Source organism: Rhinoraja longicauda, chromosome 4 (genome assembly GCF_053455715.1).
Source record: "Rhinoraja longicauda isolate Sanriku21f chromosome 4, sRhiLon1.1, whole genome shotgun sequence".
In the NCBI taxonomy this organism is placed as follows: Eukaryota; Metazoa; Chordata; class Chondrichthyes; order Rajiformes; family Arhynchobatidae; genus Rhinoraja; species Rhinoraja longicauda.
In genome coordinates this window covers 70,030,987-70,053,016 of record NC_135956.1, presented here as the reverse complement: position 1 = coordinate 70,053,016, position 22,030 = coordinate 70,030,987, and positions in this window count along the sequence as shown.

The window sequence follows — 22,030 nt, the reverse complement described above, 5'->3', positions numbered from 1 at the left end:
CAGTTGTAGAAGATGTTGGAGAGGCTGCATTTGGAGCATTGTGTTCAGTTTTGTTCACCTTGCTATAGCAAGGATGTTGGTAAGTTGGAAAGGCTTCAGAGAAGATTTACAGGGAGAGGATGGGCAAGCTAGGATTTTATTATTTGCAGCGCAGGAGACTGAGGGGGTGATCTTATAGAGGTGTGTAAGATCATAAGGGTAATAGATAGGGTAAATGCAGAGTGGGAGAAACACAAACCAGAGGACATAGCTTTAAGGTGAGCGGGGAAAGATTCAATAGGAATCTGAAGGGCAACATTTTCCACACAGAGGGTGGTGGGTGTATGGAACGAGCTGCTCGAGGAGGTAGTGGAGGCAGGTACTATAACAGTTAAAAGACATTTGGACAGGTACATGGATAGGAAGGGTTTAGGTGGGATATGGACCAAACGCGGGGAGGTGGGACTGGTGTAGACGGGGCATCTTGGTCAGCATGGGCAAGCTGGAACGAAGGGCCTGTTTCCATGCTGTATGATCATATCTTTTGCTCAGCATTTTAAACCTGTCCTCCTGGGTCCTTGAACCGTCTACTAATGGGAACTACTACCGTCTCTCTACCCTGCCCTAATCTTGCTCACCTCCATTAAACCTTCTCTAGACTTTGCTGTGTGAAGAACAGCCCCACCCTCTCCAATCAAACCTCGGAGCTGAAACACCTGACCTCCATGGGGAGATCCTCTTGCTCAAATAACGTCTCCCTCCTGAATATATCCAAGAGGGGCAGCACGGTGGCGCAGCAGTAGAGCTGCTGCCTCACAGCGCCAGAGACCCTGGTTCGATACTGACTATAGGTGCTGTCTGTATGGAGTTTGTACATCTCCCAGTGGTTTTCTCCGGGTGCTCCGGTTTCCTCCCACATTACAAAGACATACAGGTTTGTTGGTTAATTGGCCTCTGTAAATTGTCTTTAGTATATAGGACAGAACTAGTGATTGCCTGACAGCAAGGTCTTGGTGGGTCGAAGGGGCTCTTTCCATGTTTTATTTTTCTGAACTCTAAACTCTAAACTGTAAACTAGAAGGTTCATCCCTCTGGTGAAAAGAAGTCATGGTTCTTTGAGCCAAAGGATTTATCTTCATTGTTCTGTGATTTCTCAGCTTGAGGCAACGTCCCATCAGCCTACGATGATACCAAGAAATGTAAAAAAGACATAAAATGGGCAGTGCCCCCTTCTCGCTGCTACCATCGGGCAGGGGGTACAGAAGCCTGATGTCCCACACCTCTGGGTTCAGGAACAGCCACTTTCCTACAAACATCAGGTTCTTGAACCGATCCGCACATCCCGAATCCTACCTCGGCAACGGAACACTACAGACCGCCCCTTGCACTACCATGGACTTGTTTCTTTTGTGTTTATTAGTGGACCCCTCACCCAGAGGAAACGCGGCCCATCTATCCACACTGTCAGAAATCCGTCAATTTTAGTTCAGTGATACAGCGTGGAGAAAGGGCCCATCAGCCAACCGGGTTCATGTTAACCATCGGACAAGTGGTGCTGAAGTCCCACAACACCTGGTAACAGGAACAGCTATTTTTCGACAACCCACATCCGTTCACTCTAGTTATATGTTATTCCACTTTCTCATCCACTCCCTGCACACTCGGGGCATTATACAGAGGGCCATTTAACCTGCCAACCTGTACATCTTTGAGAAGAAACCGGAGCACCCGGAGGAAACCCATGCACACAGAGAGTACCTGAGGTTTGGATCGAACCCGGGTCTCTGGCACTGAGAGGCAGCGTCTCTACCATTGTGCTGCTGTGACCCCCTAATAATACGCCTTTAATAAGATACAGTGAAAAGCTTGTGTTATGTGCTAACCAGTCAGCGGAAAGACAGTACATGATTACAATCAAACCATTCACATTCACAGATACAGGATAAATAACGTAAATATCGTTTAGTGCAAGATAAAGCCATTAAAGTCCGATGAAAGATAGTCTGTGGGTCGCCAATGAGGTAGATAGTTGTGGTAGGATAGTTCAGTTGCCTAATAACAGCTGGGAAGAAGCTGTCCCTGAATCTGGAGTTGTGCGTTTTCACACTTCTGTACCTTTTGCCCGCTGGGAGAGGAGAGAAGGGGGAGTGGCCAGGGTGCGACTTCTCCTTGATTATGCTGGTGGCCTTGCCGAGGCAGCGTGAGACATAAATGAAGTCGATGGAAGGGAGTTGGTTTGTGTGATGGTCTGGTCTCACACAAACCAAACTCACTTCCATTGATACATGTCCTGATTATTCTTTTTATAAATAGTATAAGAAAATAACTGCAGATGCTGGTACAAATCGAAGGTATTTATTCTTTTTAAGGTATTTAAGGTAATATTCTTTTTATGAATGTTCCTGTATTTTTTAATGATTCTTTTGGAAAAAATGCATAATTAACAAAGAGGCATGAGGTAGCTTTGATAAACACGTTTCTCAAACCTCTGCAACACAGAAAAATACCGGCCGCTTAAATAAAACGGGGCTAATTAGAAATACAACGAACCATAGCAACAAATGTTAGAGCTTTTTATAATTTAGTGTATCTAATTAAAATAAAGTACTCATGTTAATTCAATATGAGTGCTAATTCGATAGAGAGCTTTAAATTAAATGTTTATGCACTGTATTCAAATAAATGCAACCTCTGTGGACCGGTTTAGCAGAGTGTATATCAGAAGTGGCCAAACTCTCTAGAACTGATTGAAGTTAGTTCCAATCTTGCTACACTTTGAGGTGGAGTCGCCTGTGAATGCACAGCGAGTTGTGGATGTAGCCCAGTCCATCACACAGAACAGGGCGGGGCAGTGGCGCAGCGGTAGAGTTGCCGCCTTGCAGCGCCAGAGACTTGGATTCAATCCTGACTACGGGTGTTGCCTGTACGGAGTTTGCACGTTCTCCCTGTGACCGCATGGGCTTTCTCCGGATGCTCCGGTCTCCTCCCACACTCCAAAGACGTGCAGGTTTGTAGGTTAATTTGCCCCTAGTGTGTGTAGGATAGTGCTAGTGTACGGGCTGATCGCTGGTCGGCGATGGGCCGAAGGGCCTGTTTCCACGCTGTATCTCTAAAGTAAAGTAACTAAAGTAACTATTAGAGAAATCAATATTCATCTTGTCTCATTTTCTCTACATTTTTTTAATATGCAGGCCCTCTCTCTCCATTCCTCCCCCACCCTAGTCATCCTGCTAGTTCCACAGTTTGCATCCCTATATCCCTCTGATATCACTTTTACCACAGCTAACAATGGGCCATTGTGGGCTCCACCTTTCCTTGGTCATCAGTGATGACTCTGATTTGTTCTGAACAGTTTTCATACCTCTAGTTTCCCTCTCCCCTGACTCTCAGTCTGATGAAGGGTCTCGACCCAAAATGTCACCTATTCCTTTTCTCCAGAGATGCTGCCTGACCCACCGAGTTAAGGGCCTGTCCCACTGTAAGCGATTTTAAGGCGACTGCCGGCGACTAGGCTGTGGCCGACAGTTCCCCGGGGTGTCGCGGGCAAGATCGTGAGGAGTCTTCCAAGAATCGTAGTGGATCTCGCGGCGCGTCGCTGAGAAATCATCCGGTTTTAAATTTCTCGGCGACAGCTGGCTTGTCGCCAGGTATCGTAGCTTATTGCGGGCGCTGTCGCATGCTGTCCCCAGGTTTGCTAGGTTCTCTTAGATGCATTTAGAGGCACTTTATATTAAAATAAGTAGTCATTTCAAAATACCATAAAATGCTTGAGTTTAACCAATTTATTTACCGATACGACATTTGACAGGTAGATTGGAGGCGACAGTTTGACGGTCAGGTAATAATGGGAATTTCGCGATGTTTATGCCCATCAGCCATTACATTTAAAGTGGGCTCCCAACCCAGATATGCAACCCAGAAACCAGATATGCATCTCTCGCACATTTTCAAAGAATGCCCACACACATTTCACAAAAATCCACTTAACCACTTTTAAATTTTTTTTTTTTTAATACTGCTATTAGTAAACTGGAAGTAAATCCAGTTTATGCCTTGTTACAGTGATGCTTGGTTTTTAAGTAACCCATACAAGGTGTTATAGTTCAAAACTCTCAAGTACTTACCGACTTGTCAGTGATTTCAGCGAAAATTAGGACGCCGGAGAAGCATTGACAGCGTGGGAATTTCACGATGTTACCGAAGACGCTGTAATCTCGATCTGACTCGGCATTGTCGTGGTCATTGTCTTCGGGTAAAAGAAAAGTTCGGCGATCAGCTACGACTTTGACAGTCGCCGGCAGCCACCTTAAAATCGCCTAAAGTGGGACAGGCCCTTTACTCCAGCATTTTGTGTCTATCTTCGGTAAACCAGCATCTGCAGTTCCTTCCTATATAACAATAAATAGCCCAGAGATAGACACTAGGTGCTGGAGTAACTCAATGGGTCAGGCAGCATCTCTGGAGAATCAATAGCCTAGATGTGGGCTAATCATAACATGGTTGAATCTGCTTGGCCAGGTACGTGAAAATCAACGCGGCTTACACCACGTGGAAGATTAACTCCATTGATGGTGTAACTGTGAGAGATTTGTACATGTACAACGAAGAAAACGTGCCCAAGCATCAAGTAATTTTGTGCATCATCAACCAGGTCTTGGAAACTGTCACAAATAAATGTTAGTCCCTGCTGCATAGGTTTTTAGACACAGGAGAGAATCGTGGCCATTTGGACTATTGTGTGCAGTTCTGGGCGCCCCATTACAGGAAGGACGTGGAGGCTTTGGAGAGGAAACAGAGGAGGTTTACCAGAAACATAGAAAATAGGTGCAGGTGTAGGCCATTCGGCCCTTCGAGCCAGCACCGCATTCAATGTGATCATGGCTGATCATCCAAAATCAGTACCCCGTTCCGGCTTTTTCCCCATATCCCTTGGTTCCCTTAGCCCAAAGAGCTAAATCTAACTCTCTCTTGAAAACTGATGTAGTAACAACGAACTGCAGATGCTGGTACATACTGGAGATAGACACAAAGTGCTGGAAAAATCAACGGGTCAGGCGGCATCTCTGGAGAAAAGGAATGGGTGACATTCCAGGTCTCGACCCTTCTTCAGACTCAAAAGATGGATCCCGACCTGAAACGTCACCCATCCTTTTATGCCAATCTGACCCACAGAGTTACTCCAGCATGTTGTGTCCATCTTATCAGAATGCTTCCTGGGTTAGAGAGTTTCGGCCGCAGGGAGAGGTTGGACAGACTTGCATCGTTTTCTCTGGAAATGCCAACCAAGATGCCGCACCTACATCAGTGCCACCTGCCTGTGTTTGGCCCATAACCCACATGCCAGGTTTTGTCCCATCCCTACTTCGCTTTTGCTGCTTTCTCTCCCCTTCTACAATCAGTCTGAAGAAGGATTCTGACCCGAAACACATCTGTCCATTCCCTCCACAGATGCTGCTTGACCAGCTGAATTCCTCCAGCACTTTGTGGTTTGCTGAAGATTTCAGCGCCTGCATTTCCTTGTGTCTCGATCACATCATTACGCTCTGTTCCCTCATTCATCCCTTCAGCATTAATCTGCCTTTTATCCGAGGACCAGTCAGGTTAGAATAAATGAGTCCCTGATTAAGTACTTGCTGATTTATAAAATAAATAGGATATAAAATTTGCTCTCAGTTCAATGAGTGCAGTTAAATTACATTGGGTCAGTTTGCCCTCTTACAGTCACTATATTCTACTATAATTAACATCTTTACTCTCGCTAAAAGTACTTGGAACCCTCTTTGTTCAAACATAATGCAACGCTCTTAACTTCTGATGGGTTTCGAAATACTTTATCTCCCCTTCCCATTCCCACACTCACCTTTCTGCCCTGGGCCTCCTCCACTGTCAGAGTGAGACCACAAGTAAACTGGAGGAACAGCACCTCATATTCCATTTGGGCAGCTTACAACCCAGCGGCGTTTCAAGTAACACCTGCATTCCCTCTCTCCACCCTCCCCCACCCTAGTCATTTGTACCAGTTCCACTGTTAGCACGGGTTGTATCCCTTTGTTATCACCTCTTCCCCAGCCAACAATGGGCCATTGTGGGCTCCACCCTTCCTTGGTCAACTGTTACCAGCACTGATTTATTCTGACCTTTTCCTACCTCCAATTCTCTCCTCCTTAGCCCCTACTTTCACTCTGAGGAAGGGTCCCAACCCGAAACGTCACCCATCCTTTTTCTCCAGAGATGTTGCCTGACCCGCTGAGTTACTCCAGCACTTTGTGTCTATCTTCTTAATATTAAGTCAGGCAAAGATATGACAAATTGCAGAAAAATGCTTTTAATCTTGGAAAGTACAATTTGCATTCGGTTATGTTCACTTGTATTTTATGAGCCTATAATTCAAGTTGTACAGCGAGCTCTAGTTTATAATTACTCACCCATGAGTTATGGCTGTCACTGACAGGCCAGTCTTTATTGCCCATCCACACTTGCAGCACGGTGGCTCAGCTGGTAGAGCCACTGCCTCACAGCACCAGAGACCCGGGTTCGATCCTGACTACAGCACAGGAACTTGCACAGCTGATTACTAGTCAATCCTGACTACAGCACAGCTTCAGCCCACAATGTCTGTTCCAAACATGATGCCAAATTGGTCTGAAGAAGGGCCCCGACCCAAAATGTCACCAATCCACGTTCTCCAGAGATGCTGCCTGAGCCACTCCAGCACAATGTGTCTATCTTTGTCTGCTCTTGGTAATTGTTTATCTGCAAACCAGAAAATGAACTGAGTATAGATCTCTACTAATTAACTAATTAACTCACCTCAACAGCGATCTACTAGGGAACTTGAATAAGGGTTGCATTATATACTTCTTTGCACTGTTATGATCTTGTTTTGTAGGACTCATCAAAGGTATCACAAAATGCTGGAGTAACTCAGGGGGCGAGGCAGCATCTCAGGAGAGAAGGAATGGGTGATGTTTCGGGTCGAGACCCTTCTTCAGACTGAATCAGTCAATCAGTCTGAAGAAGGGTCTCGGCCCGAAACGTCACCCATTCCTTCTCTCCTGAGATGCTGCCTGACCTGCTGAGTTTCTCCAGCATTTTGTGATACCTTCGATTTGAACCAGCATCTGCAGTTATTTTCCTACACAACTTGTTTCGTAGGGCAGTGTCATTCATAATTTATTGCACCATCTGTTAATTTTAGTTGAGTTTACCTTAGAGATACAGCATGGAAACAGGCCCTTCGGCCCACCATGTCCATGCTAACCATCGATCACCAGTTCACACTAGTTCCCCCACTTTCTCATCCACTCCCAACACACTCGGGGCAATTTACAGAGGGCCAATTAACCTACAGACCCACAGACTCCCTCTTTGAAAGTGGGTAGAAACCGGAGCACCCGGAGGAAACCCACGTTGCCACAGGGAGTACATGCAAACTCCATGCACAGACAGCACCCGAGGTCAGGATCAAACCAGGGTCTCCGGAGCCGTGAGGCAGTGGCTCTACTGGCCGTGCCACTGACCGCCCTACAATGGGTACCCATTATTCTGAGTAGTTTATGGTGTATCAGCACTGCCAACATTGAATATGGCATCTGCATTTTGTGAATAAATTCACAAAGAGAAACAGAGTCAGTCTTTCAGGTTGGTGACATTTCACCAGATTGTTTTAGGATTATGCTGTTTACTCTCTCTGTTTACATTCAGCAGTCTCGGGGGAACATATGTCTAGTTCCGACTCTTATTTTCTTGTGCTCACAACAAGCAGAGCCAATTGAAAGTGTAACAGTCTGCACAGTCTATCCGGAAGAGCCTGTTGAAAGGACGGCAAGCAGATCTAATGGCTGAAACCACAGCAACATGATAAATATAGTCAGCGGATAGTTACACAATGCAAATTCTTTGTAAAACCGCTTCGGCAAAGGAGTGGTAGGTTCAGATTCAGATTGGTGCACGGAGCCCAATTAACCTCTAACTTCTACAGGCCAATTCTCTTAGTCAGAAAAGTCTCCATCCGGAATATATTCAGTGGGGGTGGCACGGTGGCGCAGTGGTAGAGTTGCTGCCTCACAGCGCCAGAGACCCAGGTTCAATCCTGACTACGGGTGCTGCCTGTATGGGGTTTGCACGTTCTCCCTGTGACTGCATTGGTTTTCTCCAGGTGCTCCAGTTTCCTCCCACACTCCAAAGACATGCCAGCTTGTAGCTTAATTGGCCTCTGTAAATTGTCCCCAGTGTATGTAGGATAGTGTTAGTGTGCAGGAATCACTAGTTGGCGTGAACTCGTTGGGCCAAAGGGCCTGTTTCCATGCTGTATCTCTAAACAAAACTAAACTAAACTCAACTCAACTCAACTAACTAAACTTCAGATTAATTTATTGCACAAGCACAGAGTGGGGTGCAATGAAATTCCTTGTTTGCTTGTAGCTCAGCGAGTGAATGGCATACCTGTTAATGATAGATACAACGATAAATGTAATATGAATACAAATCAGCAAAACAGCCCACCGAGTCCGCGCTGAGCATAGATCACCCTTACACTAGATCTATCTTACACACTAGGGACAAATTGCAGAAGCCAATTCATCTACAAATCTGTACATTTTTGGAGTGTGGGAGCAAACTCGAGAAAAGGGCGGCACGGTGGCGCAGCGGTAGAGTTGCTGCTTTACAGCGAATGCAGCGCCGGAGACTCAGGTTCGATCCTGACTACGGGCGCCGTCTGTACGGAGTTTGTACGTTCTCCCCGTGACCTGCGTGGGTTTTCTCCGAGATCTTCAGTTTCCTCCCACACTCCAAAGACGTGCAGGTATGTACGTTAATTGGCTGGGTAAATGTAAAAATTGTCCCTAGTGTGTGTAGGATAGTGCTAATGTGCGGGGATCGCTGGGCGGCGCGGACCCGGTGGGCCGAAGGGCCTGTTTCCGCTCTGTATCTCTAAATCTAAATCTAAAACCCACGCAGTCACAGGGAGAATATACTAACTCTATACTGACAGCTCCCATAGACAGGACTGAACCTAGGACTCTGTGGTGTAAGGTAGCAACTCTACTGCTGCGCCACTGTGTGTATGAAAGAGATGATTGGTTCAGGAGTCTGCAGCAGAGGGGAAGAAGCTGTCATTAAGTTTGAACGTTCAGCCTTTCAAGCTCCTCTATCTGGTAGCGTTGCTGCCATACAACGCCAGAGACCCAAGTTTGATTCTGACGCCGGGCGATAACTGTGTGAGGTTCTGTAGGAAAATAACTGCAGATGCTGGTGCAAATCGAAGGTATCACAAAATGCTGGAGTAACTCAGCAGGTCAGGCAGCATCTTGGAGAGAAGGAATGGGTGACGTTTCGGGTCAGGACCCTTCTTCAGACTGAGGTTCGCACGTTCTCCCTGTGATGGCGTGGGTTTCCTTCGGGTGCTCCGGTTTCCTCTCACATCCCAAAGACGTGCGGGTTTGTAGGTTAATTGGCCCTCTGTAAATTGACTATCAGTCCGAAGAAGGGTCTTGACCCAAAACATCACCTATTCCTTTTTCTTCAGAGATGCTGACTGACCCGCTGAGTTACTCCAGCATTTTGTGTCCTTTCTTTCAGGCTCTCCAGTAAAACAAATAGCACAGCCCCAGCCCTTCCTTCCACTGACAGGGATTATAAACAACTGATTTGTCAAAGTTATTCCATTCATTTCTTCAGACGGAATATGCATCGGAAACATGGGAAAACGTCCAGATGGCAGTGAGAAGGAAATAATTAATGCAATCCCCTTGCAAATAAATGCTGATCAGGGTAATAGACAGTTGATGTGTTTCTTGACTTGATAACGTGGCAGTCACCTGCAGGATCGAGAAGAATCCTTGGCTTGGATTTTTAACGCAGGATGTGGTTGTAAAAATAATCCTATTTCACATAGTTGACGGCTTTAAATCTGACGAGGTCACATTCTCTTTGTCCCGTGGATTAAAGGTAACCTGAATTCGGGTTAATTAGCTCCTTCACTCTTCGGTCTCCTGCTGGTATTTTTGGGTTAGTTTTTCATTTTAAATACAATATAAAATCCACTGAAATAGTCACAGAAATCCTCCCTTAATGTAGTTTTCCCCTCGTCGTCCCTCTTCTCCCCTCTCCCATCAGGCAAAAGGTACAGGAGTGTGAAGACGCACACCTCCAGATTCAGGGAGAGAGGAGTTATAGGTGGAGACAGGAAGACAGTGGGAGAACTGGGAAGGGGGAGGGGAAGAGAAGAGGGACAGAGGAACTATCTAAAGTTGGAGAAGTCAATGTTCATACCACTGGGCTGCAAGCTGCCCAGGCGAAATATGAGGTGCTGTTCCTCCAATTAGACTAATCCTATCACCAAACAGAGACCGGTGCTGGGCCACTATCTACCTCATTGGAGAACCTCGGACTATCTTTGATCAGACTTTATTTGCTTTATCTTGCACTAAACGTTATTCACGTTATTTCCTTTGACATGTATCTATCTGTACACTAGGGATGGCTCGAGTATAATCGTGTATTGACTTTCTGCTGATTGGATAGCACGCAACAAAAGCTTTACACTGTACCTCCACACATGCGACAATAAACTAAACTAAATTGAACAAACTAAATTATTTTTCAACCATTTCAAATTGTCCTTCCAACCTTTTATATCACCACAGTGACCTTGCTAATCTACTTTAGGTTTAGAGTCATAGTCATAGAGTCATACAGCGTGAAACAGGCCCTTTGGCCCAATTTGCCCACACCGACCAACATGTCCCATCTACATTAGTCCCACCTGCCTGTGTTTGACCCACATCCCTCTAAACCTGTCCTATCCATGTACCTGTCTAAATGTTTCTTAAATATTGCGATAGTACCTGCCTCAACTACCTCCTCCAGCAGTTCGTTCCATGCACTCACTATCCTTTGTGTGAAAAAGTTACCCCTCAAGTTCCTATTAAACCTTCCCCCCCCCCCTCACCATAAACCCATGACCTCTGGTTCTCGATTCCCTTACTCTGAGCAAGGGACTGTGCGTCTACCCGATCTATGAGATCACCCCTTATCCTCCTGCAAGTTTAGGTTTATTATTCCATATCCACCATCGATTTATTATTAGGTTTATTATTCCATATCCACCATCGATTTATTATTAGGTTTATTATTCCATATCCACCATCGATTTATTATTAGGTTTATTATTACATATCCACCATAGATTTTCCGTAACCCTTGGTTCCAGAGCCTTGCCGTATTATCTGTTTTTTTGCCAGCCCAACAGAAGTCACGGCCGGGAGGCCGAGATACCGGCAACAAAGTTGTCCGCGAAAGTCAGCTGTGGGAACGAATCTGCCGGTTCCGGCCGGGCGAGAGTTCCGGAGCCCCGGGACGCAGAGGGCAAATTCGACCCGCCGACCGGTGTGGAAATTCCAATGAGGTCGAGATCGGCTGCCTCACCCGGCCTAGGCACAACATTTACGGGGGGGGACATCCGGAGGGGATTTCAAATGCACTCCAGATTAAGGAGGTGCCGGATCAGTTGCCAGAAAATCAATGTTTGAACTGTAGCGTGTGTACTGAGGTACAACAAAAAGCTTTGCTTTGCATGTGTAATCCACTCAAATCTGATAATTCTATACATAAGAACAAACATGGCAAACTCAAGTCCAAAGGTAGAGCAAAGGGGAAGAGTGCAGAATATAGTTCTCAGCATTGTAGCGCCTCAGTTCCAGAGACAAAGTCCAATGTCCGCAATGGGGTAGAGGTGGATCGGACACTACCCTAGCTTATGGAAGGTTACAATAGCCTAATTTAAAATTCTCATCCATGTTTTCAAATCCTTCTATTGAAACAATGAATCATAGCATTGTACAGCATAGAAACAGGCCCTTCAGCCCAGCGTTGTACACCATAGAAACAGGCCCTTCAGCCCAGCGTTGTACACCATAGAAACAGGCCCTTCAGCCCAGCGTTGTACACCATAGAAACAGGCCCTTCAGCCCAGCGTTGTACAGCATAGAAACAGGCCCTTCAGCCCAGCGTTGTACAGCATAGAAACAGGCCCTTCAGCCCAGCGTTGTACAGCATAGAAACAGGCCCTTCAGCCCAGCGTTGTACACCATAGAAACAGGCCCTCCAGCCCAGCGTTGTACAGCATAGAAACAGGCCCTTCAGCCCAGCGTTGTACACCATAGAAACAGGCCCTTCCGCCCATCTCATATATACCGACCATTGTTCGTCTAATTAAGTTTTGTTTGGAGATACAGCATTAATACAGGCCTTTCGGCCCACCGAGCCCACGCCAACCTGCGATCACCTGTACACAAGTTCTATCCTGCAAATTAGGGGTGATTAGGGGCAAATTAGGGGTAAAACCTGTAGGTCTTTGGAATGTGGGAGGAAACCGGAGCACCCGGAGGAAACCCATGCAGTCACACGGAGAACATACAAACTCTGCACACACAGACAGCACCCTTGGTCAGGATCAAACTCGGGTCTCTGATGCTGCAAGGCAGCAACACTACTGCTGTGCCATTGTGCCGCCCAGCTGAAAGGAATAATTATCTTGTACAAAACCAATGCCCATCAGCTGCTTCCTATCCCCACACTTCCCTTCCCCATTACTGCAACATTGCTGTGAGGCACAAGAGCTAAATTGGATGCAATTCTTAAATTAAATTTCAATCTGTGCCAATGTGATGCTGTTATAATGGGCATGTGGCCTGCTCCTGATATTCTCATAAAATAAGATATTATAGTTTTATTGAGCGAATGCAGATGTGACTTATCCAGGTTTAATAGGCTCTACTTATTCTGGGCTATCTTACAGCCTCACGATATGAACGTTGAATTCTCCAATTTTAGTTAACTAATCATTCTGAAGCCTAGTTACAGAGGGGAAGAAGCTGTTCCTGAGTCTGGTGGTGCGCGCTTTCAAGCTTCTGTACCTTCTGCCGGGCGGGAGCGGGGAGAAGAAGGAATGAGCGGGGTGGGACATGTCTTTGATTATGTTGGATGCTTTCATGAGGCAGCGTGAAGTGTAGATGGAGTCACTGGTGGGAAGCCTGGTTACTTCAGTTACTTTACTTTAGAGATACAGCGCGGAAACAGGCCCTTCGGCCCACCGAGTGCACGCCGACCAGCGATCACCCCGTACACCAGCACTATCCTACGCACACTGGGGACAATTTAAAGAAGCCAAATAACCGACACACCTGCACATCTTTGGAGTGTGGGATGAAACCGGAGCACCCGGAGGAAACCCACGCGGTCACAGGGACAACGTGCAAACTCCGTACAGACAGCACTTGTAATCAGGATTGAAACTGGGGCTGTGAGGCGGCAGCTCTACCACTGCGCCATGTGTCGCCCATTTTTTGGGCCTAGTTATGCTATGGCATGACAATAGACAATAGACAATAGACAATAGGTGCAGGAGTAGGCCATTCAGCCCTTCGAGCCAGCACCGCCATTCAATGCGATCATGGCTGATCACTCTCAATCAGTACCCCGTTCCTGCCTTCTCCCCATACCCCCTCACTCCGCTATCCTTAAGAGCTCTATCCAGCTCTCTCTTGAAAGCATCCAACGAACTGGCCTCCACTGCCTTCTGAGGCAGAGAATTCCACACCTTCACCACCCTCTGACTGAAAAAGTTCTTCCTCATCTCCGTTCTAAATGGCCTACCCTTATTCTTAAACTGTGGCCCCTTGTTCTGGACTCCCCCAACATTGGGAACATGTTATCTGCCTCTAATGTGTCCAATCCCCTAATTATCTTATATGTTTCAATAAGATCCCCCCTCATCCTTCTAAATTCCAGTGTATACAAGCCCAATCGCTCCAGCCTTTCAACATACGACAGCCCCGCCATTCCGGGAATTAACCTAGTGAACCTACGCTGCACGCCCTCCATAGCAAGAATATCCTTCCTCAAATTTGGAGACCAAAACTGCACACAGTACTCCAGGTGCGGTCTCACCAGGGCCCGGTACAACTGTAGAAGGACCTCTTTGCTCCTATACTCAACTCCTCTTGTTACGAAGGCCAACATTCCATTGGCTTTCTTCACTGCCTGCTGTACCTGCATGCTTCCTTTCATTGACTGATGCACTAGGACACCCAGATCTCGTTGAACTCCCCCTCCTCCTAACTTGACACCATTCAGATAATAATCTGCCTTTCTATTCTTACTTCCAAAGTGAATAACCTCACACTTATCTACATTAAACTGCATCTGCCAAGTATCCGCCCACTCACACAACCTGTCCAAGTCACCCTGCAGCCTTATTGCATCTTCCTCACAATTCACACTACCCCCCAACTTAGTATCATCTGCAAATTTGCTAATGGTACTTTTAATCCCTTCGTCTAAGTCATTAATGTATATCGTAAATAGCTGGGGTCCCAGCACCGAACCTTGCGGTACCCCACTGGTCACTGCCTGCCATTCCGAAAGGGACCCATTTATCCCCACTCTTTGCTTTCTGTCTGTCAACCAATTTTCTATCCATGTAAGTACCCTACCCCCAATACCATGTGCCCTAATTTTGCCCACTAATCTCCTATGTGGGACCTTGTCGAAGGCTTTCTGAAAGTCGAGGTACACCACATCCACTGACTCTCCCTTGTCAATTTTCCTAGTTACATCCTCAAAAAATTCCAGTAGATTTGTCAAGCATGATTTCCCCTTCGTAAATCCATGCTGACTCGGAATGATCCCGTTACTGCTATCCAAATGCTCAGCAATTTCGTGTTTTATAATTGACTCCAGCATCTTCCCCACCACTGATGTCAGACTAACTGGTCTATAATTACCCGTTTTCTCTCTCCCTCCTTTCTTAAAAAGTGGGATAACATTTGCTATCCTCCAATCCACAGGAACTGATCCTGAATCTATAGAACATTGAAAAATGATCTCCAATGCTTCCACTATTTCTAGAGCCACCTCCTTAAGTACTCTGGGATGCAGACCATCAGGCCCTGGGGATTTATCAGCCTTCAGTCCCATCAGTCTACCCAAAACCATTTCCTGCCTAATGTGGATTTCCTTCAGTTCCTCCATCACCCTAGGTTCTCCGGCCCCTAGAACATTTGGGAGATTGTGTGTATCTTCCTCAGTGAAGACAGATCCAAAGTAACGGTTTAACTCGTCTGCCATTTCTTTGTTCCCCATAATAAATTCCCCTGCTTCTGTCTTCAAGGGACCCACATTTGCCTTGACTATTTTTTTCCTCTTCACGTACCTAAAAAAACTTTTGCTATCCTCCTTTATATTATTGGCTAGTTTACCCTCGTACCTCATCTTTTCTCCCCGTATTGCCTTTTTAGTTAACTTTTGTTGCTCTTTAAAAGAGTCCCAATCCTCTGTCTTCCCACTCTTCTTTGCTATGTTATACTTCCTCTCCTTAATTTTTATGCTGTCCCTGACTTCCCTTGTCAGCCACAGGTGTCTCTTACTCCCCTTAGAGTCTTTCCACCTCTTTGGAATAAATTGATCCTGCAACCTCTGCATTATTCCCAGGAATACCTGCCATTGCTGTTCTACCGTCTTCCCTGCTAGAGCCTCCTTCCAATCAATTTTGGCCAGCTCCCGCCTCATGCCTCTGTAATCCCCTTTGCTATACTGTAATACCGACACTTCCGATTTTCCCTTCTGCCTTTCCATTTGCAGAGTAAAACTTATCATGTTGTGATCACTGCCTCCTAATGGCTATTTTACCTCTAGTCCCCTTATCAGATCAGGATCATTACACAACACTAAATCCAGAATTGCCTTCTCCCTGGTAGGCTCCAGTACAAGCTGTTCTAAGAATCCATCTCGAAGGCACTCTACAAACTCTCTTTCTTGGGGTCCATTTCCAACCTGATTTTCCCAGTCTACCTGCATGTTGAAATCTCCCATAACCACCGTAGCATTACATTTTTGACACGCCAATTTTATCTCCTGATTCAACTTGCAATGGGGTGGTATTTTTGTGGACTTAGTTATGCTATGGCATGGGGTGGTATTTTTGTGGACCTAGTTATGCTATGGCATGGGGTGGTATTTTGTGGACCTAGTTATGCTATGGCATGGGGTGGTATTTTGTTTGTCACACATACCGAGGTACAGTGAAACTCAATTTTGTACACAGTTCAGTACAATCATCGCCATACATAAACACTTAGATACATATAAGATAAGCAGCTCAGATACAGTCCAAGTGTACAGCAGTAAGGTATTTATTTCACAAAATGCTGGAGTAACTCAGCAGGTCAGGCAGCATCTCAGGAGAGAAGGAATGGGCAACGTTTCGGGTTGAGACCCTTCTTCAGACTGATGCTGCCTGACACTTCTCCAGAGATGCTGCCTGACCTGCTGAGTTACTCCAGCATTTTGTGAGATAAATACCTTCGATTTGTACCAGCATCTGCAGTTATTTTCTTACACTAAGTTCACTGAGACATTATACAGTCGCCAGTTTGGTGCCATTGTCAAGACCTAGTTGTTATCAGTGCAAGGTACCTGACCTGACTAACCCCATTTGCCTGCATTAACTGCATATCCCTCTATGCCCCGCTTATTCAAATAGCTGACCGGATGCCTCTTAATTGTTGCTGCTCTTCCTGCCTCCACCACCTCTGCCTCTGGCAGTTTATTCCCGATGCAGGTACTTATGCTATGACGCATATTGGATGAAACACAATTGATGTTCAGGGAACATTACTTTTGTAACGCGGGCGGAATTTTATTATTACACAATTTTGATGAGAAAGCAGATTGTTGCCTGGATCCAGGTGTACTGATTGAGAATGATCAGCCATGATCACATTGAATGGCGGTGCTGGCTCGAAGGGCCGAATGGCCTCCTCCTGCACCTATTGTCTATTGTCTATTGTCTATTGTCTATTCGAGGGTTTCAGCTCCAAGAAGAGGTTGGATAGATTTGGATCATTTTATCTGGAACACCGGAGGTTGATGGGAGACTTAATAGAAATATATAAAATTATGATAGGGTACAGATAGGGTAGACTGTCAGAACCTTTTCCCCAGGGAATGTCCAGCACTAGAGGGCATAGCTATATGAGGGGGGAGTTTAATGGAGATGTGTGGGCTAGTCTTTTTACACAGAGAGTGGTGGGTGACTGGAACACGTTGCCAGGTGTGGTGGTGGAGGCAGATAAGATAGAGGTGTTTAAGAGGCTTTAAGATGGGCAAGGAATAGAGCGATATGGATCATGTACAGGCAGATGAGATCAGTATAAGAAAGATAGACACAAGTGCTGGAGTAACTCAACGGGTCAGGCAGCATCTCTGGAGAAAAAGGGCAGGTGATGTTTTGAGTCAGGCCCCTTCTTCAGACTGAAAGTAGGGTCCTGATCAGAAACGTCACCCATCCTTTTTATCCAGAGATGCTGCCTGACATGCTGAATTACTCCAGTACTTTGTGTCTATTTTTTGTATAAACCAGCATCTGCAGTTCTTTGTTTCTACATTTCTGAGATCAGAATGGATCGACTGGATTCACTGGAATTTAAAAGGATGAGACGGGACCTTATAGAAATATATACAATTCAAGGATCGGACAGGCTGGATGCAGGAAAAATGTTCCCGCTGTTGGGGGAGTCCAGAACCAGCGGTCACAGTTTAAGAATAAGGGATAGGCCATTTAGGACTGAGATGAGGAAAAAAAATTAACCCAGAGAGTTGTGAATCTGTGGAATTCTCTGCAGGGAAAGCAGTGGAGGCCAATTCACTGAATGTTTTCAAGAGAGAGTTAGATTTAGCTCTTTGGGCTAATGGAATCAAGGGATATGGGGAGAAAGCAGGAACGGGGTACTGATTTAGGGTGATCAACCATGATCATATTGAATGGCGGTGCTGGCTTGAGGGGCCGAATGGCCTCCTTCTGCACCTATTTTCTATGTTCCTATGTTTCTAGTATAACTTGGTGACAAGTTTGGCACAAACATTGTGGGCTGAAGGGCCTGTTCCTGTGCTGTACTGTTCTGTGTTATATATGAACGTGCCCCGCGTTAAACAGATATCAGTGTCTCTAAAGAGCACAGGCTGCCAGTTTCAACGCAGGATGCCATTTAAGAGAGTTAATTTGGAAACTGACAAGCAATCAGTCCTGTTGACACACGTGCAACGATACTCTAGTAGACAATGTAACGTATAGCCTTTAATACTTTTAGTCTGCATAGCAGAAAGGAAACGGAGGAAGTCATTCTCAATGAGGGGAATTTGACTATAATTATACTTCACAGTTCGAAAGCACTTCATAAAAATCTTTTCAACACAAGGTGTAAACACTGAATCAATTGTGGAGAAGATATAAGATTTATATTTGCAAACACTTTGACTTAAAAAAAGTCTCTCACGTCAGCAACACCTGTTCAATCTCTGGCTTCATTCCTGTACCTCCTCTTGCCAGCGCGGAACCTAATGGAGAAATGAGAGGAAGGATTCCCACTCTGGAAGTCATGCTGAATTAAATTGATTTACCAACTTCAGACGGCACAATCTAATTCACAACACCTGGAAATTTTGAGACTCCAATTCATAAATGACAACTTCACTACAAGCAGAACTAGTTTAAAGCCAAGATAGACACAAAGAGCTGGAGGAACTCAGTGGGTCAGACAGCATCTCTGGAGAAAAGGAATAGGTAACATTTCGGGTCTAAGAAAGGTCTCGACCCGAAACGTCACCCATTCCTTCTCTCCTGAGATGCTGCCTGACCTGCTGAGTTACTCCAGCATTTTGTGAATAAATACCTTCGATTTGTACCAGCATCTGCAGTTATTTTCTTACACTTCTTCGGACCCTTGTAGTTTAAAGCTACCGCTAAGCACATGAACCTAACAATCCATGTGTCTGCAGGAGAACGTGGTAGACTTCGAAGGCAAACTACTCAGCTATCAAGGTGTGAGGGGCAAGATTTAATAGGAATCAGAGGGGAAGCTTTTTTTGATCTCTTTCTAACAGTTCACCACAGCCAAGGTAACCTGGACACAACTTTGAAAGACCTGTCACTAGAGAACAGGGAACAAGAGAATAGAGAACAAGTTTGAAGAAGGGTCGCGACCCGAAACATCACCCATTCCTTCTCGCCAGAGATGCTGCCTATCTCGCTGAGTTACTCCAGCATTTTGTGTCTATCTACGGTTTAAACCAGCATCTGCAGTTCCTTCTTACACATAGAAAAGTACAGCATGAGAACAAGACATAGTGAGGCCACATTTGGAGTTTCATTGTCTGTCTAACTCGTTCTCACTTAGCCCACCGCCAACAATGACCCGTTTCCTTTATCATTGTTCCTTTTTTTGCATATCTTTCATTGATTTGTTCTATATCACTGTCTATATATCTCTCGCCTTCCTTTCCCCTGACTCTCAGCCTGAAGAAGGGTCTCGACCCGAAAGGTCACCCGTTCCTTTTCTCCAGAGATACCGAGTCCACGCTGACCATCGACCCCTGCATACGAACACTATCCTACATACACTGGGGACAATTTACAATTTTACCAAGCCAATTAGCCTACAAAGCTGTCGGTCTTTGGAGAGAGGGAGGAAACCAGAGCACCCGGAGAAAACCTACTCAGGTCATGGGGAGAATGTACAAACTCCGCACAGACAGCACCCGCAGTCAGGATTGAACCCGGGTTTGTGGCGCTGAAAGGCAACAACTCTACCGTTGCGTCACGGTGTCGCCCTCTTTCTAGCAGTTCACCATTGTCAAGGTAACCTGGTCTCTGCTTGAAAAATACCCAATGAAGGACAAGGCAGAGCTACCAAGTAAGGAAGCAATCGTTCAAAACTGAGGTCATATAGAGATTCAGCACAGAAACAGGCCCTCCTGCGCTAAACATCAGGGACTCATTTTACACTGATTCCACCCAAATCTATTTTATTTTACCAACATTCTCATCAATTCCCCCAGATTCCACACTCACTCAAACCCAAGAGTAATTTACAGCGCCCAATTAACCTGACTAGTGACGGACATTTTCTACAAACCCACCGACTCGCACAGCTATCTGGACTACACTTCTTCCCACCCGGTCCCATGCAAAAAGTCTATCCCCTACTCCCAATTCCTCCGTCTACGCTGCATCTGTGCCCGGGATGAGGTGTTTCACACTAGGGCTTCCGAGATGTCCTCGTTCTTCAGAAAACGGGGCTTCCCCTCCTCCATTATAGATGAGGCTTTCACTAGGGTCTCTTCTACATCCCGCAGCTCCGCTCTTGCTCCCCCTCCCCCCACTCGCAACAAGGACAGGATCCCCCTCGTTCTCACCTTCCACCCCACCAGCCAGCGGATCCAACATATCATCCACCTACATTTCCGTCACCTACAACGGGACCCCACCACTGGTCATATCTTCCCATCCCCTCCCCTCTCTGCGCTCCGCAGAGACCGTTCCCTCCGTAACTCCCTGGTCCACTCGTCCCTTCCTACCCAAACCACCCCAACCCCGGGCACTTTCCCCTGCAACCGCACGAGATGCAACACCTGTCCCTTTACCTCCCCCCTCAACTCCATCCAAGGACCCAAACAGTCTTTCCAGGTGAGACAGAGGTTCACCTGCACCTCCTCCAACCTCATCTATTGCATCCGCTGCTCCAGATGTCAACTTATTTATATCGGCGAAACCAAGCGCAGGCTCGGCGATCGCTTCGCTGAACACCTGCGCTCGGTCCGCATTAACAAAACTGATCTCCCGGTGGCCAAGCACTTTAACTCCCCCTCCCATTCCCAGTCTGACCTTTCTGTCATGGGCCTCCTCCAGTGCCATAGTGAGGCCCGCCGGAAATTGGAGGAGCAGCACCTCATATTTCGCCTGGGCAGTTTGCAGCCCGGTGGTATGAACGTCGACTTCTCCAACTTCAGATAGCTCCTCTGTCCCTCCTTCCCCTCCTCCTTCCCAGATCTCCCTCTATCTTCCTGTCTCCACCTATATCCTTCCTTTGTCCCACCCCCTTGACATCAGTCTGAAGAAGGGTCTCGACCCGAAACGTCACCCATTCCTTCTCTCCCGAGATGCTGCCTGACCTGCTGAGTTACTCCAGCATTTTGTGAATAAATCAATTTGTACCAGCATCTGCAGTTATTTTCTTATATAACCTGCCAACCTTCATGTCTTTGGGATGCCATTGGAGACCCTCGATCTATCGTCCATCTGACTTTACTGGACTTTATCTTGCACTAAACATCATTCCCTTTATCCTGTATCTGTACACTGGGGATGGCTTGAATGTAATCATAGATTCATAGAGTCATATAGCATGGAAACAGGCCCTTTGGCCCAATCTGCCCATGCCAACCAACATGCAACATCTACACTAGTCCCACCTGCCCGCATTTGGCCCATCTCTCTCTAAACCTGTCCTATCCATGTACCTGTCTAAATGTTTTTTAAGCGTTGCGATAGCACCTGCAGAGTGGTGTATAGTCTTTTCGCTGACTGGATAGCGTGCAACAAAAAAGCTTTCCACTGCACATGACAATAATACAACTAAACTATCAAACTATCTCTCAAACTCTTTACCCTCCACGCTGTCTGTCTCCACCTCCATCCCTCCCTCTGACTTTACATTTCAGTCCCGCTCTCTCCTGATCTGACAACCTCTTGTCTCCATTGTCACTTACTCCACCCAACACTGCCAACACACCCACCCTCACCTATCACTTGCCAGCCTCTGACCCACCCCCGCCTCTCCCCTTGTCAAAGCCGTCACTGCAAATGAGTTTTGCAGCGTCAAGGATATTCAGAATCACTGGGACCTATTAACAAAAATATTGTTAATAATCTGCTGCATTTGAAAGGCAAAACACAAGGACACAGATGCAGACACAGACGCTCACTCTCACACACAGTCAGTCACACTCACACTCACACACACTCACGCTCACACTCACATGCAACCTCATGTTCACACTCATGCTCATACCCACGTTCATACTCACGCTCAGACTCAAACTCACGCTCATGTTCACACTTGTACACTCACGCTCACACTCACTCACAAAATCCTACACCAACACTCCTTCCCCAGGCTTCACAATTCGCAACTCTTAAATACTTTTGTCT